Source organism: Bubalus kerabau, chromosome 1 (assembly GCF_029407905.1).
Source record: "Bubalus kerabau isolate K-KA32 ecotype Philippines breed swamp buffalo chromosome 1, PCC_UOA_SB_1v2, whole genome shotgun sequence".
Taxonomy (NCBI): Eukaryota; Metazoa; Chordata; class Mammalia; order Artiodactyla; family Bovidae; genus Bubalus; species Bubalus kerabau.
This window is the reverse complement of record NC_073624.1, coordinates 134955250-134976167: the sequence shown is the minus strand read 5'-3', so window position 1 is coordinate 134976167 and position 20918 is coordinate 134955250. Positions and strand designations below refer to the sequence as shown.

General features: G+C 36.4%; 1 long non-coding RNA gene across 1 annotated transcript in view; it reads right to left on the bottom strand.

Annotated features, from left to right (window-relative positions):
- Nucleotides 1–20918, bottom strand: part of LOC129641810 (uncharacterized) — a 73106-nt gene that overhangs the window by 17109 nt on the left and 35079 nt on the right. The window contains exon 2 of the long non-coding RNA XR_008709457.1: nucleotides 9896–10067. This is a non-coding gene — a long non-coding RNA (uncharacterized LOC129641810). The remainder of the gene's footprint in view (nucleotides 1–9895; nucleotides 10068–20918) is intronic.

Here is a 20918-nt window from a genome sequence, read left to right as displayed (position 1 = left end):
CACTTGACACCGTACAATCCAATCTCCTTGGTTCTTTCAAAGTAGTCCACCAGGCTCCTGTCCATGGGATTTTCCAAACAAGATACTGCAGCAGGTTGCTATTTCCTGCTTCAGGGGATCTTCCCTACCCTGGGATCAAACTTTCATCTCCAGTGTCTCCTGCATTGGGAAGTAGATTCTTTACCACTGGGCCACCTGGGAAGCCTGTTTGTGTGTGTAGCTGTGTGTGTAAAAATCTCCTATTTTAACAAGTGTAGCTATTGACTATACATTCATCTTTAAATACACCAATACACCTCAGGAATTTGTATACACAATTTTATTTTTTTCAATTTTAACTCCATTTTGACATCCACTCCTATCCATGGATTATTTTCAATAACTTGTCCCTTCATAATATATAAGGCATTAATATTTTCATATTGTATTTTAATTGTGGTGAGAGAAAGTTGTCTGCGTTATATAATTTCTTTGATATTAGCTGAGACTTCCTTAACTTTAAATATAATATGCTTTTAAATGTCTTCTGTTTTCTTGAAATAAATACAGAATTTCTATCTATTGCATACAATGCTCTGTATATAGTCACCAGATTAAGCTTTTTGATTACACACAATTCAAGTATGTACTTATAATATTTTTATTTCTTTGACCAGTACTTGTAGATTAATATTAAAATCAATAATATGATAGTAAATATGTTCTCAAAATTCTGTAAGATTTTTTATTTAAAAAATATTTTACTTCTTAGCACTCTGCAAATATTATCTCAAAGTCATGATCATTGAATTTTCTTGGAGGATTTTTCCAAATGTGACAAGTACTTTCCCTACCAGTTTAGGCTGAAATTGTTTGATTTTCAGTTTGTGCGTGCTCAGTCACTCAGTTGTGTCTGATTCTTTGTGACCCCATGGACAGTAGCCTGCGAACCTCCCCTGTCCATGGAATTTTCCAAGCAAGAATACTAGAGTGGGTTGCTATGCCCTCATCCAGGGAGGAGGCGATTCCACAAGTTCGAATCAACATTTCTGGGAGAAATATCAACAACCTCATATACACAGATGATACCACTTTAATGGAAGAAAGTGAAGAGAAACTAAAGAGCCTCATGATGAAAGTGAAAGAGGAAAGTGAAAAAGCTGGCTTAAAACTCAACATTCAAAACCCTAAGATCATGGCATCTGGTTCTATCACTTCATGGCAACTAGATGGGGAAAATATGGAAGCAGTATCAGATTTCATTTTCTTGGGCTCCAAAATCACTGTGGACGGTGACTGCAGCCATGAAATTAAAAGATGCTTGCTTCTTTGAAGAATAGCTGTGACAAACCAGACAGTGTATTAAAAAGCAGAGACATTACTTTGCCAACAAAGGTCCATATAGTCAAAGCTATCATTTTTCTAGTAGTTGTGTACGGATGTGAGAGTTGGACCATAAAGAAGGCTGAGTGCCAAAGAATTGACAAAGAATTGACACTCTCGAACTGTGGTGCTGGAGAAGACTTGAGAGTCCCTTGGACAGTTAGGAGATCAAACCAGTCAATCCTAAAGGAAATCAACCCTGAATATTCATTGGAAGGACTGATGCTGAACTTGAAGCTCCAATACTTTGGCCACTTGACGCAAAGAGCTGACTTATTTGAAAAAGCCCTGATGCTGGGAAAGAATGAGGACAGGAGGAGAAGTGGGTGACAGAGGATGAGATGGTTGGATGGCATCATCGACTCAATGGACATGAGTTTGAGCAACCTCAGGGAGATAGTGAAGGACAGAGAAGCCTGGTGTGCTGCAGTTCTTGGGGTTGCAAAGAGTCAGACATGACTTAGCGACTGTACTACAACAACAACCTCCAGAGGATATTTCCCAACCAGGGAATGAACCCATGTCTATTGTGTCTCCTGCATTGACAGGTAGATTCTTTTACCATTGCCACATCCATGATATCTACAACATACAATTATTGTTTTATCCATGAAACAATATTTTAGTAGTAGTAGTTTTAATGTCTTTGGGCATTTTAATCTCTTTTTTTTTCTGCCCACATTCTTAAAGAGTATTTTACCTGTGTTTAAATTTCTAGGTTAAACATATAGTTCTATTGCTTTTATGTCAAACCTACTATATGTCCTATATGACACTCATGTTAGTCAAGCTATTGTTGTATAAAAACAATCAATCCCAAAACTCAGTAGTTTAAAAGAGCATTCATTCATATTTATGAATCTACCGTTTGTTTTGGATCAGCTGACCTAGTTAAAATTTGGAAAAATATATTAATAGCACTGAGCTATAGGTCTACCCAGATGTAACACTCTTGCTTTTCTGCATGTACAACTGGGCAAAGCTAGACACATGCCCAAATAAAAAGTCAAGAGTTAAGAAGTATACTTTTCCTCTAAGTGGAGGGACTGTATAGCCTGATAAAGGGAGGATTTCAAGATACAGGAATAAAATTCATTCTATCTTAGTTTTTGTGGTTACTTCCAAGCTGAACACTCAGTATACTTATCATAAAAATTCTCAGACTTCATCCTTTTGAATATTGTTTCACACTAGTCTCTCCATTTTCATTTATTCAGAAATATGTTGCAGACTTTCGATCCTTTAAGTCTCAATTCCATTTTTGATCATTTTTTCTACTGACTTTTTTCTACTTCTTGCAAGAAAATAACATTCTGTCAAGAATTTTCCTTCTAGTTTTTAATATTGAAAGTTAGCATTTAAATTTCAATTACATAAATTATATAGTAATAGGTACTCATTCTACGGAAAATTTTAATGTATACAAAGTTAAATCTTCTTCAAATTTTTCTAGCCTCAATCCCAAACTCTGAAAGTTAATTTCCAACTCTAAAAATAATCACTCTTGTGCATTTACTGTATAATCTTTTGACTTGTTTGCTGTATATAGACAGCAATTATAGACATATATGTATTGTGAAAAACTATATTACATATGTGGTATTATAATGTACATATTTTCAGGGACAGATCTAAGAATTCGACAGTCCTTCAAGTAAAGAGCTCTGCATCTTATGTTTCATTAGCTTTCTGGTAAACTGGTCTGTCCGTATTTATACCAACTTCGTTTTTATCACCAAAAAATTTACACTGGCTATGTTTTCATTAAAAATAATATATAACTTACATAATTCATTTTACAGATTTCATTTAATTAATTTAGTATCAAATTATCACATTGTATCTTTAATCAAAAATTTTGAACCTACGTCTGTCCTAATGTGTATTTCTCAGCATAGGCAGCAGGAGCCCCACTCTTTGCATGAAAAACATACATATTTTTAACTTGAGCATAGATTGTGAAATTTTCCTACAAAGACAGTGTTATAATTTACACATTTTCAAAAGCTGATATGATTTGTCACTTTGTTTATTTTGAGCACTGCATTAACTGGTTTATCTTAATGCTCTGAATTCTATATTGATGAACTTACGGTAACAATAAAAATATAAATATTGATGGAACACAGTATCATATTAAAAACACAGCTCTTGCAAAATTAACAAACCTAGGAAGCAAAAGTGTGCTTGCATTTGTGAGTCATACATAATGTATAGTTGCATCCAAACAAGATGTACTATCCCAGTGACCTAGATAGAAACTGTGGTTGTCAAGTTTTACAAAATTAAACAATTTGAAGAACTGAACCATAAACTTTTTAAGATAAAGTTGATGTTGAAGACAAATAAAAAGTAATCCTTCAACACAGTGGAATGCACCACCCATTTGATTTTAGAAAAGTCTAAGCTTCAGAAAAAAATATTTTGTAAATCAATATAAATATACTACAATTGTATTAAATTATTTTCTAAATGGGTTTTCTAATGTTGGGCGTGTATGAACGCTAAGTCTCTTCAGATGTGTCCAACACTTTGTGAAGCCAAGGACTGTAGACTGCCAGTCTACAGTCCTCTGTCCATGGGATTCTCCAGGTAAGAATACTGGAGTGGATTGCCATACCCTCCTCCAGGGGGTCTTCCTGACCCAGGGATTGAACCCGTGTCTCTAATGGCTCTTGCACTGGCAAATGGGTTCTTTACCACTAGTGCCACCTGAGGAGATCCAAAGTTGGATATCCTTTGTTTTACTAACACCAGTAAAACATATTTAATCAAATTATTTAGTAAATATAGTAGTAAAACTGATTGAAGCCTTTTTTTGAATGTTGTTGAAAAAAAGATGCATTACAAGGTCAAGAGAGAAACTGAACAAATTAAATATAATTTAATTTCTAAAGTAGATAATTCTTTTCTATAAGATTTGGACTTGCAGAAGGACATTTTTCAGGAGATTTCTATTTTTAACAGAATAAGTGCATTTGTCATCAAAATGGAATGAAATTAAGAAGGTCCATAATATTACAGAGGATGAGATGGCTGGATGGCATCACCAACTCGATGGACGTGAGTTTGAGTGAACTCCGGGAGTTGGTGATGGACAGGGAGGCCTGGCATGCTGCAATTCATGGGTTTACGAAGAGTCAGACATGACTGAGCGACTGAACTGAACTGAACTGATAATATTACATCATGAACAAAATAATTTATTTAAAGAATTTATTTTCTAATGAAATTATTTGAAGGAAGAAAGTACTCTTAGTGGAAACCAAAAACTAATATGACTGAAAATATATAGGCTAAAATATTGAAAAAACTAATACAAAATATTCTCCAGTGAGCAAAATTTGCTCTGAGTATAGATTTATGTTAACTCCTATAGAAAGAATATTTTTTCAGTTACAGAAAAGAGTGGAAAATTAAGATTAATTAGCCCACAAAAAATAATTTTAAAGAATACATATGGCAATTTTATGGAAGAAGTTTGAAAATATGAAGATATTTTAAAAATACAGCATATACCTGGAAATTAATTAATCAACTGATTAATAAAAGTGATTATATCTAAATCTAAAGTTATTTTGCTTATTTATTTAAATGAATAAATAAAATATATAAAGTATTTTCCAATTTTGTTCATTGCACACAGATGCTGTTTCTATTTTTCAGATACAATTTTATTTCTAAAAAGCACTTTCAGTTTAGGACTATTTAATCTTCCAACCAACATACCTGTTAGTCAGTAAATATCAATTTAAAATTATATAGAGACTTCCATGATGGTCCAGTGGCTGAGACTTTCTGCTCCCAATGCCGGAGACCTGGGTTCAACCCCTGGTCAGGGAACTAGATTCCACATGCCACAACTAAGAGTTTGAATGATATAATGAAGACTCAACACAGCCAAATAAATAAATAAATATTAAAAATACAATAAAATTTTATAAATTACATAATTCATAAATTTAATAAAATATTAAAAATACCATAAAATATATATAACAATAAAATTATATCATGTGGCTGGTTTTAGAACACCTACAATAACTTATATGGTAACACTGCTTATGATTGAATAATAACATTCTTGTTATTTACCCAGAAGGATTTATGGACAGGAATTCTGAGGGACAAGCTCAAAAATGTCCACAGGTATAAGTGTTTAAAAATAGAAGCAATTTAATTGCTCAAAACAAGAAGGATGAGTATATAAATTATAGTTTTGTTATAGAGTCAATTACTATAGAAATGAAAATGAAACAATGCAACAATATGGATGAATCATCCAAATGTTAAACTATGGAAAACAGATAGGCAGAAGGGTTATATATGAGTACACAAACAAAAACTTCAAAAACGGACCAAACTATCATTGCTATGCAGACATCCATAGGTAGTAAAAGTATAAAGATATTTCAAGATCATTGCTATCTGAAAGGAGAGGAAAGAATAAAACATTTTGGGGTTCTATTTCTTTGATTGAGTTTATAGAAATATCTCCTTTATAATTCGTAAAACCTACATTTTGGTTTCATTTGGGTTTTTTTGTATATGTGTCAAATTTTTATCAAAAAATGTATATGGATGAACAGTCAGAAATATTTTGAAGATATTTATTGTAAATTCTCCTTTTCTCTTTTGCTTGTTGATACTTGTGAAATATGAGCCTGTTGAAAAACAATTATAAATCATATTTACATCAAGGCAATTCTTCTACTCTAAGTGAGGATGTGTGTATATCTGCTTGTTTATTTTTGTAGATGTATGCCTGTCTCCGTGTGTGTTTGTGTGCCTGAATGTGTACGTTCATGTGCATTAGCAGGAGAGCATATGTATGGTTTGGGGGAAGGTAGAAATATGTTTTTTGGCATGGGAGAATATGATTATCATGGAAAGATGAACTGAAATGCTGAAAACAGAAACTCCAAAACAGAAAGAAAATATCAAGTAAATGAAGAGACATAAATGTATTGTTTTCATCAAGTCACACATTTTAAAACACATACTTTAATATTAGTTTATTCCCAGCCATTTGTTTTTTAGTATGTGATTCAAGCAACTATAACACCTTAGTGAAAATAATGCCGTTAATTACAAGAGAAAGCACTCCCCATGTTATTTCCAGGTTATCTTCAATTCATAATTGTTTTTGTGAGTATCATGCCCAAACAAAAAGCAAGAAAAACCTACTATATTGTACACAATTTTCAGTCACTTCATCAGTTGTTTTAGTGTAAAAGAAATAAGTCAGGCAGATTACTAGTCCACTTGGGATCTGTGAGAACAGATTTAAAGGATGTGAGTATTTTCATTTCAAAGTAATTTGGCTTCTTCACTTTTTGTAATTATGGAACACAGAATTCTTTTTGGCTGGTTGCTTACACTTTCATCAATGCCTCTTATAATATTTACTGAAAAGGGGTATTCAAACATTGTGGACCGAAAAATACAAAGGCACATATACATACCATACCCTATGTGCACACATAACACAGTCCAGCATTTTATAAGAGATTCAAATTTCTTTATAATCATTCTGCCGTTCTCTCAAATTCCAAATTAACTCCATTAATCCTTTCAGCTTATAATTTGACACTTTGATTCTCAGGTAGAAAAATTCACTTAAACAAAGTTTTATTGACTGACTGTTACATAATATATTGGATAAGTACTCAAACTCTGAAGCTTACAGACCTGACTTTGAATAATAACTCAAGTTATAATTTATTATGCATGCTTTGGGCATATTAGTTAACCTCTACACAATTCCATTTCCTCACCTGTGGAATAGTCATAATATCCTGGGGTAAAACATTAGTTATCAAGAAACAAGCCATAAAAATAAAGGAAAAATGAAAATCTCAAGGGAAAGACATTTTCCTCTACCTTTCTAGGTTTTTCTGACTGTACTAAGAGTTAGACTGACATGAGACAGATTAAAGAAGAAAATCAAACAAGTTTGTTAACACATATATGTGAGTTAACAAAATAGCTGAAACCCTCACCTTAATAAGGTCTTCGGCTAAAGACAGAAAAGGATGTTTTGGGACTTCAAAAGGCAGAAAGGGGAAAAGCAAATATTTGGTAAATAAACGTTTGCTGTTTCATGGAAAGATAATGGGACACAGAGTGGAACTGGAACAAACAGACATTGCTAGGTTTCTCCCTGTCTACCTCAGCTGGCACGTAATAGAGTTATATACGGTGATAGCCCCTCTCCTGGGACAGATCTATCACCATTCTTTTAGGCAGTTGTGCAATATGCTCAGTTGCTCATTTACGTCTGGTTTTTTTTGAACCCATGGACTGTAGCCTGCCAGGCTCTTCTGGCCGTGGATTTTCCAGGTAAGAATACTGGAGTGGATTGCCATTTCCTTCTGGAGACTTCCTGACCCAGGGATGGAACCCATGGCTCTTGCAGCTCCTGCATTTGTAGGTGGATTCTTTACCATTGCACCACCTGGGAAGCCCCTTTCAGGCAGTTAGTGAGAAGGTCGAAGTTTCTTTCTGAGTAGCCTGCCAGACTACTCTGTCTAAGGATTTCCCAGACAAGAATACTGGAAATTGAAAGTGAAATCATGTCCAGCTGTTTGGTATCTCATGGACTGTAGCTTACCAGACTCCTCCGTCCATGGAATTTTCCAGGTAAGAATACTGGAGTGGGTAGCCATTTCCTTTTCCAGGGAATCTTCCCGACTCAGGAATTGAACCTGTCTCCCACATTGCAGGTAGACACTTTTACCATCTGAGCTACCACTGGAGTGGGTTGCCATTTCCTTCTCCAGGGTATCTTCCCAATGCAGGTATCAAACCCACATCTTCTGCATTGGCTGGCAGATTCTTTACCACTGAGCCACCAGAGAAGCCCTATTTTATGTATGCTGCTGCCGCTAATTCGCTTCGGTTGTGTCTAACTCCGTGGGACCCTATAGACGGAAGCCCACCAGGCTCCCCCGTCCCTGGGATTCTCCAGGCAAGAACACTGGAGTGGGTTGCCATTTCCTTCTCCAATGCATGACAGTGAAAAGTGAAAGGGAAGTCACTCTTAGAGACCCCATGGACTGCGGCCCACCAGGCTACTCCATCCATGGGATTTTCCAGGCAAGAGTACTGGAGTGGGGTGCCATAGCAGTCTGCTAACTTTATACTGTTAATCCCATACTCTGAATGTATCCCTCCCTCCCTTTCCCCTTAGGTAACCATAAGTTTTTTTCTATGTCTGCGTGTCTGTTTCTGTTTTATATGTACATTCATTTGTATTATCACATATAAGTGATATAAGATAATATTTGTCTTTCTCTGATGTGGTTCACTAAGTAACTATTGTCTAGGTCCATTCATGTTGCTGCAAATGGAAATATTTTATTCTTTTCTGTGGCTGAATACTCCTGTGTATAAATATACCACATGTTCTTAAGCTGTCTGTTGATAGGCATTTGTGTTGTTTCCATGTCTTGTCTATTACAAATAGTGCTACTATGAACATTCTGGTGTATATACTTTTTTAACTAGAATTTTCATGTTTTCCAGTTATATACCCAGGAGTGGGATTTCTGGGTCATTTAGTAGCTATAATTTTAGTTTTTTAAGGAACCTGCATACTGTTTTCCATAGTGACTACATCAATTTACATTCTGGGGTGCAAGTTTTGTTCTCCTATAAAGTTATTATTAGAAAGTTAATCAATTCAGATTACCAAGCAACTTTCATATCTCCAGGTTTGTCTAGTAATGCAAATATTTGGTGAAAACTTTTTTGCTATTGTTTAATTTCAACTTGAATGGACTGCAAATCTTAATATTTCTAGGATTACATGAAACTTTGCATATATGTATATTTCAGTAAGTTGAAAAAATAATAACTAGTGTCACTTTTCCACCAAAATAAGTTGTTTGCACTTCAGTTTTACACTGTCTAATGTACACATTATTTAAAGCCATTTTCTAATTGTTAGTGTATAGGTTTGGATATTTGAAAAAGAAAGTGAATGAAGGAAAGAAGTAGAATGAAATGTTTTACTACACCATCATCACTGAATAACTGTTCTCTATTTTTTAAGATGTTTGGAGCTTCATTTTATAAGTACATATCATCATCTCTCTACAACATAGTAAGGTTAAATAAAACAATTTATTGTGGAGTATATGGTCATATTCAAGGTCCATACTGAGTTTAAAAAATTTGAATTGATATTTCTAGTCATGAAGTTTATTTACTACAATAATATAAGCTGACAACTCTGAATATTCATTGGAAGGACTGATGCTGAAGCTAAAGCTCCAATTCTTTGGTCACCTGATGTGAAAAGCCGACTCATTGGAAAAGCCCCTGCTGCTGGGAAAGACTGAGGTCAGAAGGAGAAGGGGGCATGAGAAGAAGAGATGGTTGGATGGCATCACAGATTAAATGGACATGAACTTGGGCAAACTCTGGGAGATGGTGAGGGACAGGGAAGCCTGGCATGCTACAGTCCACGGGGTTGCAAAGAGTCAGAAAGCCTTGGTGACCAAACATCAACAACATAAGGTGTCAGTACCTTGTTCCTTGAGTGAGTGAGTTCAGTCGCTCAGTCACATCCGACTCTTTCCTTTGTACAATACAAATGATCCATCAGATTTTGCAAGATTGGGTAGCAGGTAAAGACATTTCACTGGTAGGAGAGCAAGAAGCCATCTGAATGAAGACTGTAATGCACAAACCCTGTAATGCTGGGGGCAAGGAGATAACTTTTAACTTCCACAGATCCCAGAAACAAGTCCAAACTAATTCCCCAAAGGCTGATGTTTTTCTCTGCAAAACACATGGAGGAAATATAATGGCAGTAATGTGGTCTGCGTTCTTATTTGGAAAGTGAATTTGCTACTTTTAAGGGAATTATGGGCTTGATACTTGGAACTGTGGACACTGAGGCCCCAGTGTAGACACAAATTAATGGTTTGTCACAGTCTGGGGCATTGCTGAATGACTGACTTGACCTGAGGGCTTGGGAAGGTAAGAATGGATGTGTATTAAGGGAAGAAGAAAGCTCAGTGTGAGGCAGTTTGGAATTCAATATTCCAATCCCATAACTGAAAACAAAAAAAGAAAGTAGCAGCAATACACCAACACTGTTGAAATTTTGGCAAAGGAATACTACGAGTGTCTCAATTGTTCCTTAAGGATCCTGTAAAATATACCTCTAGCCTCAGACCACAAGAGCTACAACATGCAAGAAAGATATAGGATGTGGCTGCTGTGACTGGTGTCCAGTTCCTTGAGACCAATGTGTCTTAGATCATCATAATACAAAGGCTCATCTATTTCACTGAGAAAAATACCAGCCATCAGGGAATTAGTCTAGACTTGCCTTCAATAATGTATAGAATTGAAAAGTTGTCTCTTTTCTCTCAAGTACTGGTTGGTTCCAGTCCTTAGTCAATTATTCATAAAGTAATATTTAGAAATATCTATACCCAAGGCTTTGATATAGGTACACCATTGCAAATGAAACAGACATAATCTTCTTTCTTAGAGCTATTGTCACATACAAGTAACCAATCAAACACAAATTTGAAATAACCTGGGAATGATAATATAATGGAATCAAATTATAAGGCAGGTAATCAGAGGGATTAATTAAATTCAATAATTAATAATAAGTTATTTAATAAGTTAATTAAATCAAGGGGATTAATTAAATTAAATTAATAAAAGAAATGCAAAAAAGCAAAATGGTTGTCTGAGGAGGCCTTACAAATAGCTGTGAAAAGAGGGAAGCAAAAAGAAAAGCAGAAAAAGAAAGATATATCCATTTGAATGCAGAGTTCCAAAGAATAGCAAGGAGAGATAAGAAAGCCATCCTCAGCGATCAGTGCAAAGAAATGGAGCAAAACAATAGAATGGGAAAGACTAGAGATCTCTTGAAGAAAATTAGAGATACCAAGGGAACATTTCAGGCAAAGATGTGCTGAATAAAGGACAGGAATGGTAGAGAGCTAACAGAAGCAGAAGATATTAAGAAGAGGTGGCAGGAATACACAGAAGAACTGTACAAAAAAGATCTTCACGACCCAGATAATCACAATGGTGTGATCGCTCATCTACAGCCAGACATCCTGGAATGTGAAGTCAAGTGGGCCTTAGGAAGTATCACTATAACAAAGGTAGTGGAGGTGACAGAATTCCAGTTGACCTATTTTAAATCCTGAAAGATGATGCTGTGAAAGTGCTGCACTCAATCTGCCAGCAAATTTGGAAAACTCAGCAGTGGCCACAGGACTGGAAAAAATCATTTTTCATTCCAATCCCAAAGACAGGCAATGCCAAAGAATGCTCAAAATACTGCACAATTGCACTCATCTCACACGCTAGTAAAGTGATGCTTAAAATTCTCCAGGCCAGGCTTCAGCAATACATGAACCATGAATTTCCAGATGTTCAAGCTGACTTTAGAAAAGGCAGAGGAACCAGAGATCAAATTACCAACATCTGCTGGATCATCAAAAAAGCAAGAGAGTTCCAGAAAAACATCTATTTCTGCTCTATTGACTATGCCAAAGCCTTTGACTGTATGGATCACAATAAACTGTGGAAAATTCTGAAAGAGATGGGCATACCAGACCACCTGACCTGAGTCTTGAGAAACCTATATGCAGGTCAGGAAGCAACAGTTAGAACTGGACATGGAACAACAGACTGGTTCCAAATACGAAAAGGAGTACATCATGGCTGTATATTGTCACCCTGCTTATTTAACTTATATGCAGAGTACATCATGAGAAACGCTGGGCTGGAAGAAGCACAAGCTGGAATCAAGATTGCCGGGAGAAATATCAATAAACTCAGCTATGCAGATGACACCACCCTTATGACAGAAAGTGAAGAGGAACTCAAAAGCCTCTTGATGAAAGTGAAAGAGGAGAGTGAAAAAGTTGGCTTAAAGCTCAACATTCATAAAACGAAGATCATGGCATCTGGTCCCATCACTTCATGGGAAATAGATGGGAAAACAGTGGAAACAGTGGCAGACTTTATTTTGGGGGGGCTCCAAAATCACTGCAGATGGTGATGTCAGCCATGAAATTAAAAGATGCTTACTCCTTGGAAGGAAAGTTATGACCAACCTAGAAAGCATATTCAAAAGCAAAGACTTTACTTTGCCAACACAGGTCCATCTAGTCAAGGCAGCGGTCATGTATGGATGTGAGAGTTAGACTACAAAGAAAGCTGAGCACCGAAGAACTGACGCTTTTGAACTGTGGTGTTGGAGAAGACTCTTGAGAGTCCCTTGGACTGCAAGGAGATCCAACCAGTCCATCCTAAAGGAGATCAGTCCTGGGTGTTCATTGGAAGGACTAATGTTGAAGCTGAAACTCCAATACTTTGGCCAGCTGATTCGAAGAGCTGACTCATTGGAAAAGACCCTGATGCTGGAAAAGATTGAGGGCAGGAGGAGAAGGGGATGACCTAGGATAAGATCTTTGGATGGCATCACTGACTCAATGGACCTGGGTTTGGGTGGACTCCGGGAGTTGGTGATGGACAGGGAGGCCTGGCGTGCTGCATTTCATGGGGTCACAATGAGTCGGACACGAGTGAGCGACTGAACTGAACAGAACTTAGTCAGAGGGAGAGGATCAAATTAGTTTAGACAGAGCAGGATTCAGAAAAATTGAAATAGAAGAGAGATAAAGATGCCACCAGTTCAAAGTGCAGGGAGGAGTAAGAGGTACCTGTTACACATCTCAGGAACCACTAACTCATCAGTTCTCATAGCATTCTATCAGTTTTTTGTGTGATTTTGTTAATCTTCACAAATTTTCTATATACAACCTAAAACTTATGACCAATAATGTGAAGTGAGCCAGAGGTCCCCAACCTCCAAGATCCAGTGCCTGATGATCAGAGGTGGAGCTGATATAATAACAATAGGAACAAAGGGCACAGTGAATGTAATGCACTTGAATCAGCCCCAAATCAGGCCCCGACATCCCGTTGGTTGAAAAATTGTCTTCAAGGAAACTGGTCCCTGGTACCAAAAAAGTCTGGAGACCACTGAACTGTGTTATTTAATTAATTATTTTACCCTTACTTTAATTTGCTTTGCAAAAAACAAACCATTATGGCATCATCCCATATTCAAAGAATGTTCCATCTCAAAATTCAAATTTTCTATGACTATCAATGATTTAAGTCCATACACGGAACCAGGCCTAAAACTCAGGAGTCATTCCAAAGTTGGAACTTATTATCAAGCCTTGTTGGAACTATTTTATGTTTTTCATGGCTTAGGTTTCATAAAATATTTGACATAAAAGAATTACCACATGTATTTTATATATGCATATATAAAATAGTATTTATTATAAAGCAAGAATACACAGAAGAACTGTACAAAAAAGATCTTCACAACCCAGATAATCACGATGGTGGGATCACTCACCTAGAGCCAGATATCCTGGAATGTGAAGTCAAGTGGGCCTTAGAAAGCATCACTATGAACAAAGCTAGTGGAGGGGATGGAATTCCAGTTGAGCTATTTCAAATCCTGAAAGATGATGCTGTCAAAGTGCTGCACTCAATATGCCAGCAAATGTGGAAAACTCAGCAGTGGTCATAGGACTGGAAAAGGTCAGTTTTCATTCCAATCCCAAAGAAAGGTAATGCCAAAGAATGCTCAAACTACCACACAATTGAACTCATCTCACACGCTAGTAAAGTAATGCTCAAAATTCTCCAAGGCAGGCCTCAGCAATATGTGAACCGTGAACTTCCTGATATTCAAGCTGGTTTTAGAAAAGGCAGAGGAACCAGAGATCAAATTGCCAACATCTGCTGGATCATCGAAAGAGCAAGAGAGTTCCAGAAAAACATCTATTTCTGCTTTATTGACTATGCCAAAGCCTTTGACTGTGTGGATCACAATAAACTGTGTGGAAAATTCTGAAAGAGATGGGAATACCAGACCACCTGATCTGCCTCTTGAGAAATTTGTATGCAGGTCAGGAAGCAACAGTTAGAACTGGACATGGAACAACAGACTGGTTCCAAATAGGAAAAGGAGTTCGTCAAGGCTGTATATTATCACCCTGTTTATTTAACTTATATGCAGAGTACATCATGAGAAACGCTGGACTGGGAGAAACACAAGCTGGAATCAAGATTGCCGGGGAAATATCAATAACCTCAGATATGCAGATGACACCACAGAAAATGAAGATCATGGCATCCGGTCCCACCACTTCATGGGAAATAGATGGGGAAACAGTGGAAACAGTGTCAGACTATTTTTCTGGGCTCCAAAATCACTACAGATGGTGACTGCAGCCATGAAATTAAAAGACGCTTACTCCTTGGAAGGAAAGTTATGACCAACCTAGATAGCATATTGAAAAGCAGAGACATTACTTTGCCAACAAAGGTTCGTCTAGTCAAGGCTATGGTTTTTCCTGTGGTCATGTATGGATATGAGAGTTGGACTGTGAAGAAGGCTGAGCACCGAAGAATTGATGCTTTTGAACTGTGGTGTTGGAGGAGACTCTTGAGAGTCCCTTGGACTGCAAAGAGATCCAACCAGTCCATTCTGAAGGAGATCAGCCCTGGGATTTCTTGGGAGGGAATGATGCTAAAGCCGAAACTCCAGTACTTTGGCCACCTCATGTGAAGAGTTGACTCATTGGAAAAGACTCTGATGCTGGGAGGGATTGGGGGCAGGAGGAGAAGGGGATGACAGAGAATGAGATGGCTGGATGGCATCACTGACTCGATGGACGTGAGTCTGAGTGAACTCTGGGAGTTGGTGATGGACAGGGAGGCCTGGCGTGCTGCGATTCATGGGGTCGCAACGAGTCAGACACGACTGAGCGACTGATCTGATCTGATATAAAAAACAGAACACTTCAGATATTATTAATGCCTTCACAGTGCTTCTCTCCAGTTTTATCATCTTCTCTACCCACCAAAGGTAACCTATCTTTTGAATTCTATATTTGTCATTCACTTTTTTTTTATTGCTTTCATCTTGAGATTTGTGTTTCATTTAGAAGATATTGTTTAGTTTCACTTATTCTCAGGCCTTAATAAATATAAGTATTTAAATTCTTCACTAACATTTTTTTCATTGAATTTCATCCAGTCCAATGTTGTGTGTCCAAGACTGTTAGAATGTGCAGCCAGAATTCATTCAATATCATTGCTGTATACTATTCATCATATGAATTCACCAAACTGGGTGTATTAATTTTCTAATTAATAGACCGTTGGTGCTTTCTATTTTCTTGTAACTATAAACAATGTCAGTATAAACATTCTCTTTGTGCACATGATAATAGTTTCCATGTAGTAAATGGCAACCCACTCTAGTGTTCTTGCCTGGAGAATCCCCGGGACTGAGGAGCCTGGTGGACTGACATCTATGGGGTCGCACAGAGTCGGACACGACTCAAGTGACTTAGCAGTTAGCAGTACCTAGCCAGTAGCAAAATTACAAGGTCAGAGTGTTGGTTCGTATCCAAATTACTAGGTAATACCACTATTTTTTCAAAAATAAGTATACTGATTTAATTCCACAAGTGGGGCTTCTCTGGTGACTCAGTGGTAAAAAATCCACCTGTCAATTCAGGAGACATGGGTTCGATCCCTCTGTAGGGAAGATTCCCTAGAGAGTAAATAGCAGCCCACTCTAGTATTCTTACCTGGAAAACCCATGGATAGAGGAGCCTGGTTGGCTACAGTCCACGGGGTTGCAAAAGAGTCAGACACAACTTAGTAACTAAAGAACAGCAATTCCATAAGCATGTTCCAAGTATTCTCCTACCCCACATCTATAACATTTTCAGATTTTTAAATTTTTGCTGATGTATCACATGTAAACTGTTATTTCATTTATTTAAATTTGCATTTTCTAATGATTCTCTATGTGTAGAGTATTTTTATCTGTTTTCAGTGTTTCATACGTCTTCTGTAAACTGTCTGAACATGTCTTTAACTTCTTTTATCTATTGGATTTATTGTCAATTTCTTGTTGTGTTTTAAAGATTTTATATACTCTTCATATTATTTCATTGTTGAAAATGAATTTCAATTTGAATATAATTAAAAAATTCAGTGTTTGTCTTAATGTATTTTGTTTCTTTGTTTGATTTACAGATTTCTCCCCACAGCTAGCTCAAGGTTCATTTTCTGGTAAATTTTTATATTTTGTGTTTCATATTTATTTTAACCTATCTAGAATTTTTTAAATGTATTTGTATATGATACAGGTCCCATTAAATAATTATTTCAGATGTTATTGAGAAATCTGCCCATTTACCACTGATCTAAAATGTCACCTTATTCATACACCACATTCTTATGTGTGCATGCATCTGACCCTGAGCTCTTTTTTTCTGTTCCATTTCTCACATGTCTTATCATTTAACCAAAAGCACACTGCCTTAGTTGCTGAAATTTTATATTAATTTTTATACCAAGTAAGAAAGTTCTACCTATTTATTCTTATGTATGTATTTTAGAATTAGCCTTTAAAGTTAAAAAAATAATAATAACTGTCATTCTGTTTGGAATTACACAGACTTAAAATAATGTGTTTTATTTCAAGTGGTGGCACAAGTGGTAAAGAATCCACTTGCCAAAGCAGGAGACACAATACATGAGGGTTCCATCCCTGGGTCAGGAAGAGCCCCTGGAGAAGAGAATGGCTATTCACTTCAGTATTCTTGCCTGGGAAATCCCATGGACAGAGGAGGCTGGTGGGCTACAGTTCATGGGGTCACAAAGAGTTGGACATGACTGAGCACACACACACACGCACATACATTTTAGAAGTACCCTTTCAAGTTAAAAACAAATGGCATTCTGTTTAGAATTACACAGACTTGAAATAATATTTTTAGTGAAAATGACATGAATATGATACCTAATGAGCATTTTATGTCTCTAGTAAATTTTTCCTATTTAGTACCATTCAATAAAATGTTATACTTTAATTCATAAAGGTTTTGCATGACTTTGTTAAATATATTCCTTGTTAGTTACTACTGCTATTATTATGAAAAGTGGATTTTTAAAAAAAAATCAGCAGTCACATAGAGTAATAGCATTCAGACATATTCTTTGGTACTTCAGTATTCTTTTGACATTGCTATGCTAAGTGAAATTTTTATTTTGATAAATAAGAAATGAAATTCACCATTGTATATTGATCTTACCCTAAGTAAGATTGCCATTTCATTAATTTTAAAGATTTGTAAGTTCTGTGGCCTTTCTCTTTGAAATGTTCTCACACCTGTCCCTTCTTCATACCCAATTAGCTTATGCACTACCTTGTCCTTTCTTACACCAGGCCTCCATTTACATCAGTCCTGAATTTCCAGACTAGCTTTTCAAATGTCTTCATTGTCTAGGGCTTTATCAAACCCTTATCTAGCTTATAGAGAATTTCTTAATTAAAGGAAATAGGTTTAAAATGTTCAGGAGTTAAATTCATATATATCCTACTAGATTTCCTCTACCCCTAATTTAACTTCCTCTAAAAACACTTCTCTAATCTATATTGACAATCTCAGTTTTTCATTTCAGTATTGTTCTGTCCCATCAAGTTGGCAAACATCTTGGTGCGCTCTCTCTCCCGTGATTCCAGTATTCCACCTTTTCTTGTATCTCTGAATGATTTTGCTTTAATTCTTAGTCCTAGTCTTCTAATGTTTTTTCTTATTTCCTATTAAAAAAAAATCTTCTCACCTTTGAAATCCAAGTAAAACCCTACTTCTATCTGAGATTTTCTCCTTCATTCCAATTCACTTTGGTAGCTCAGTGTCCTGAATTCCTTAATAATTATTATTTGCATTCTTAGGTTGTTAGAGTACAACATAATGTGTTGTCTTCACCTTTTCATGTATTATTTATCAAAAATAATCTATTGAATTTGTAATGTGTAAGACACTATATTTTAACCAAGCCTCTCGGATAGTTTCCAATATGACTCTTTGCATCCATCACAAAGGTAAGAGAGCAAAATTTGTTAAAATATGTCTCTTTAGCATGAGGGTTATATCAGGTTATTCTTTTTCTTTTTCTAAAGAAACAAAAGGCTCATGAAGAGCTTTCACCTCCACCTCTGAACTTCATTAAATAATTTAGATAGGGCTCTAGTCCCAGGAAGAGAGTTTTCAGCAGAGCTAACCACAAGGGATGTGAGTTAGATGTGGTAGACTGGGGGCACTTAGCAAGGCTGGTTCCATCAAAGTCCTCTCTGTGTCCAGTTTTCTCTGCAGAACATGGAAAACATTTATTTACCCAACATTTCTTTCTCCCATCTTCCTATAAATTATTTTCCTCCTATTGGAGATCTCAAATTCCTAACCCCTTTTCCTCTTAGATAGCATAGAAGCCTCGATTGCCTAACTTGCCCTTAAGCCTCATTTTCTTATGAAACCTACATATGTACAAAGTTAAATTTGATTTTATGTTAATCCATCTCATAACAATTTGATTCTTTGACTAGCTGAAAGAACCTTGGATGAGTAGAGGAAGCTGTTTTTCTTCGTTGACATTAACCTGACAAGTAATAGGTGTTCAGTGTGTTTATTAATTTCTCTTTTTAAATTCTCAATTCCTATGATAGAGCAATTGTGCACAAGATAAATATTTAATGTACGTATTTAAGGAATCAATGAATAAATTTTATTAAGAAAATAACATGTCCTCCTTTAAAGTGAGCTGCATTTTCCTTTCTAATATGGAAAGGTTTTACAAAAGATGATAGGTTTTTTTTTTTTTTTTCTCTCAGAAAAATGTATATATGGTGCAATGAAAATACCAAAATACTAATACACATTTTCTGGTTTGCCTACTCTCTGTTAATATAAGCTGTCTTATATTTCAAATGAGTTTTAACAAAACATCATGACTTTGTTTGGTGTAAACATTAAGTGGGCTATATTAACATTTCATTACCAGTATATCTTGCTTATTTCTCTCTACAAAGCTTTATCAATAATGGGGATATATGCCTGTGATTACCAAATATCTTATCTAGAAAAGAGAATATTTTAGTTTAACATCTTCCCGAGAACCAGTCATTTATAAGGTACAGTTTTTACAGGCTGTCTGTTTACTTAAAAATAAATTAATTCACTTGGAACCATCTCCTTTAAAGCCTGCATTATTTATAACTTCATCTAGAGTTGAATCTGTTTGAACTTTAAATAAAGACAGGAAGCAGTAATGCATGATATAACACATAATAAACTCCATAAATGGAAAAGGATTTTGCAATTCTAAGTGTCAAAGTTTATAATACAATTAAATGACAAGTATTTGGGCAATTAAAAAAAAAACTATTCATTTCATTTGGCGGAAATGGTAGATGCGGAAAATGCATGTTTCCCATTTTAGGTCCTATCATTCTAGGAAATATAGATGTACATAGCTAATGAAATTCTGTATAACTACCTTCAGAAGTACCAAAACGTTACAAGTCATTAGTTTATACCTTAATATCTTCCTGTAAGCTAAAATAATTTTCTACCAAAATGTAGTGACTATGACATTTCATCATGCTTTTAGCTAGTGTTAGATTTTCTTTTACTATCAAGGATAGTTAACAAACATCTCCTGTTATTTTCCCCTATCCTTCCAAAAAAAAAAAAAAAGCCCCATTTAAAAGAGATATGAGGGGACTTCCATGGTGGTCCTGTGGTTAAGAATCTGCTGCCAATGCAGGGAACACGGGTTCACTCCCTTCTCCAGAAAGATTTCATGTGCTGCAGAGCTACTAAGTCCCTGAGCGACAACTACTGAAGTCTGCACCCTCCAGAGCCAGTGCTCTGCCACGAGAGAAGGCACTGCAATGAGAAGCTTGAACAGCACGACTAGAGTAGCTCCCACTCACCACAACTAGAGAAAGCCTATGCACAGCAATGAAGACCCAGCACAGCCAAAAAATAAACATATTACAACTTAAAAAAAAAAAAAAAGAAGAAGATATGAAAACTGAAAGTGAAAGTCGCTCAGTTGTGTCCAACTCTATGATCCCATGGACTATCATGGGATCAGGCCAGAATGCTGGAGTGGGTAGCCTTTCCCTTCTCCAGGGGATCTTCCCAATCCAGGGATCAAACCCAGTTCTCCTGCATTTCAGGTGGATTCTTAACCAGCTGAGCCACAAGAGAAGCCCCTAAGTGTTAGTTACTCAGTCATGTCCCACTCTTTGTGACCCCATGGACTGTATGTAGCCCACCAGGCTCCTCTGTCCATATGAGTCTCCTAGCAAGAATACTGGAATGGGTGGCCATTTCCTTCTCCAAGGAATCTTTGTGACCCACGGATTGAACCCAGCTGTCCTCACATTACAGACAGACTCTTTACCAACTGAGCCACCAGGGAAGCCCAAAGTGAAGTTAAAGTCCCTTTGTTGTGTCTGACTCTTTGCAACCCCATGGATTGTGTAGTCCATGGAATTCTCCAGGTCAGAATACTGGAGTGGGTAGCTTATCCCTTCTCCAGCAGATCTTTCTGACCCAGAAATCAAAGCAGTGTCTCCTGCAATGCAGGTGGATTCTTTACCAACTGAGCTATCA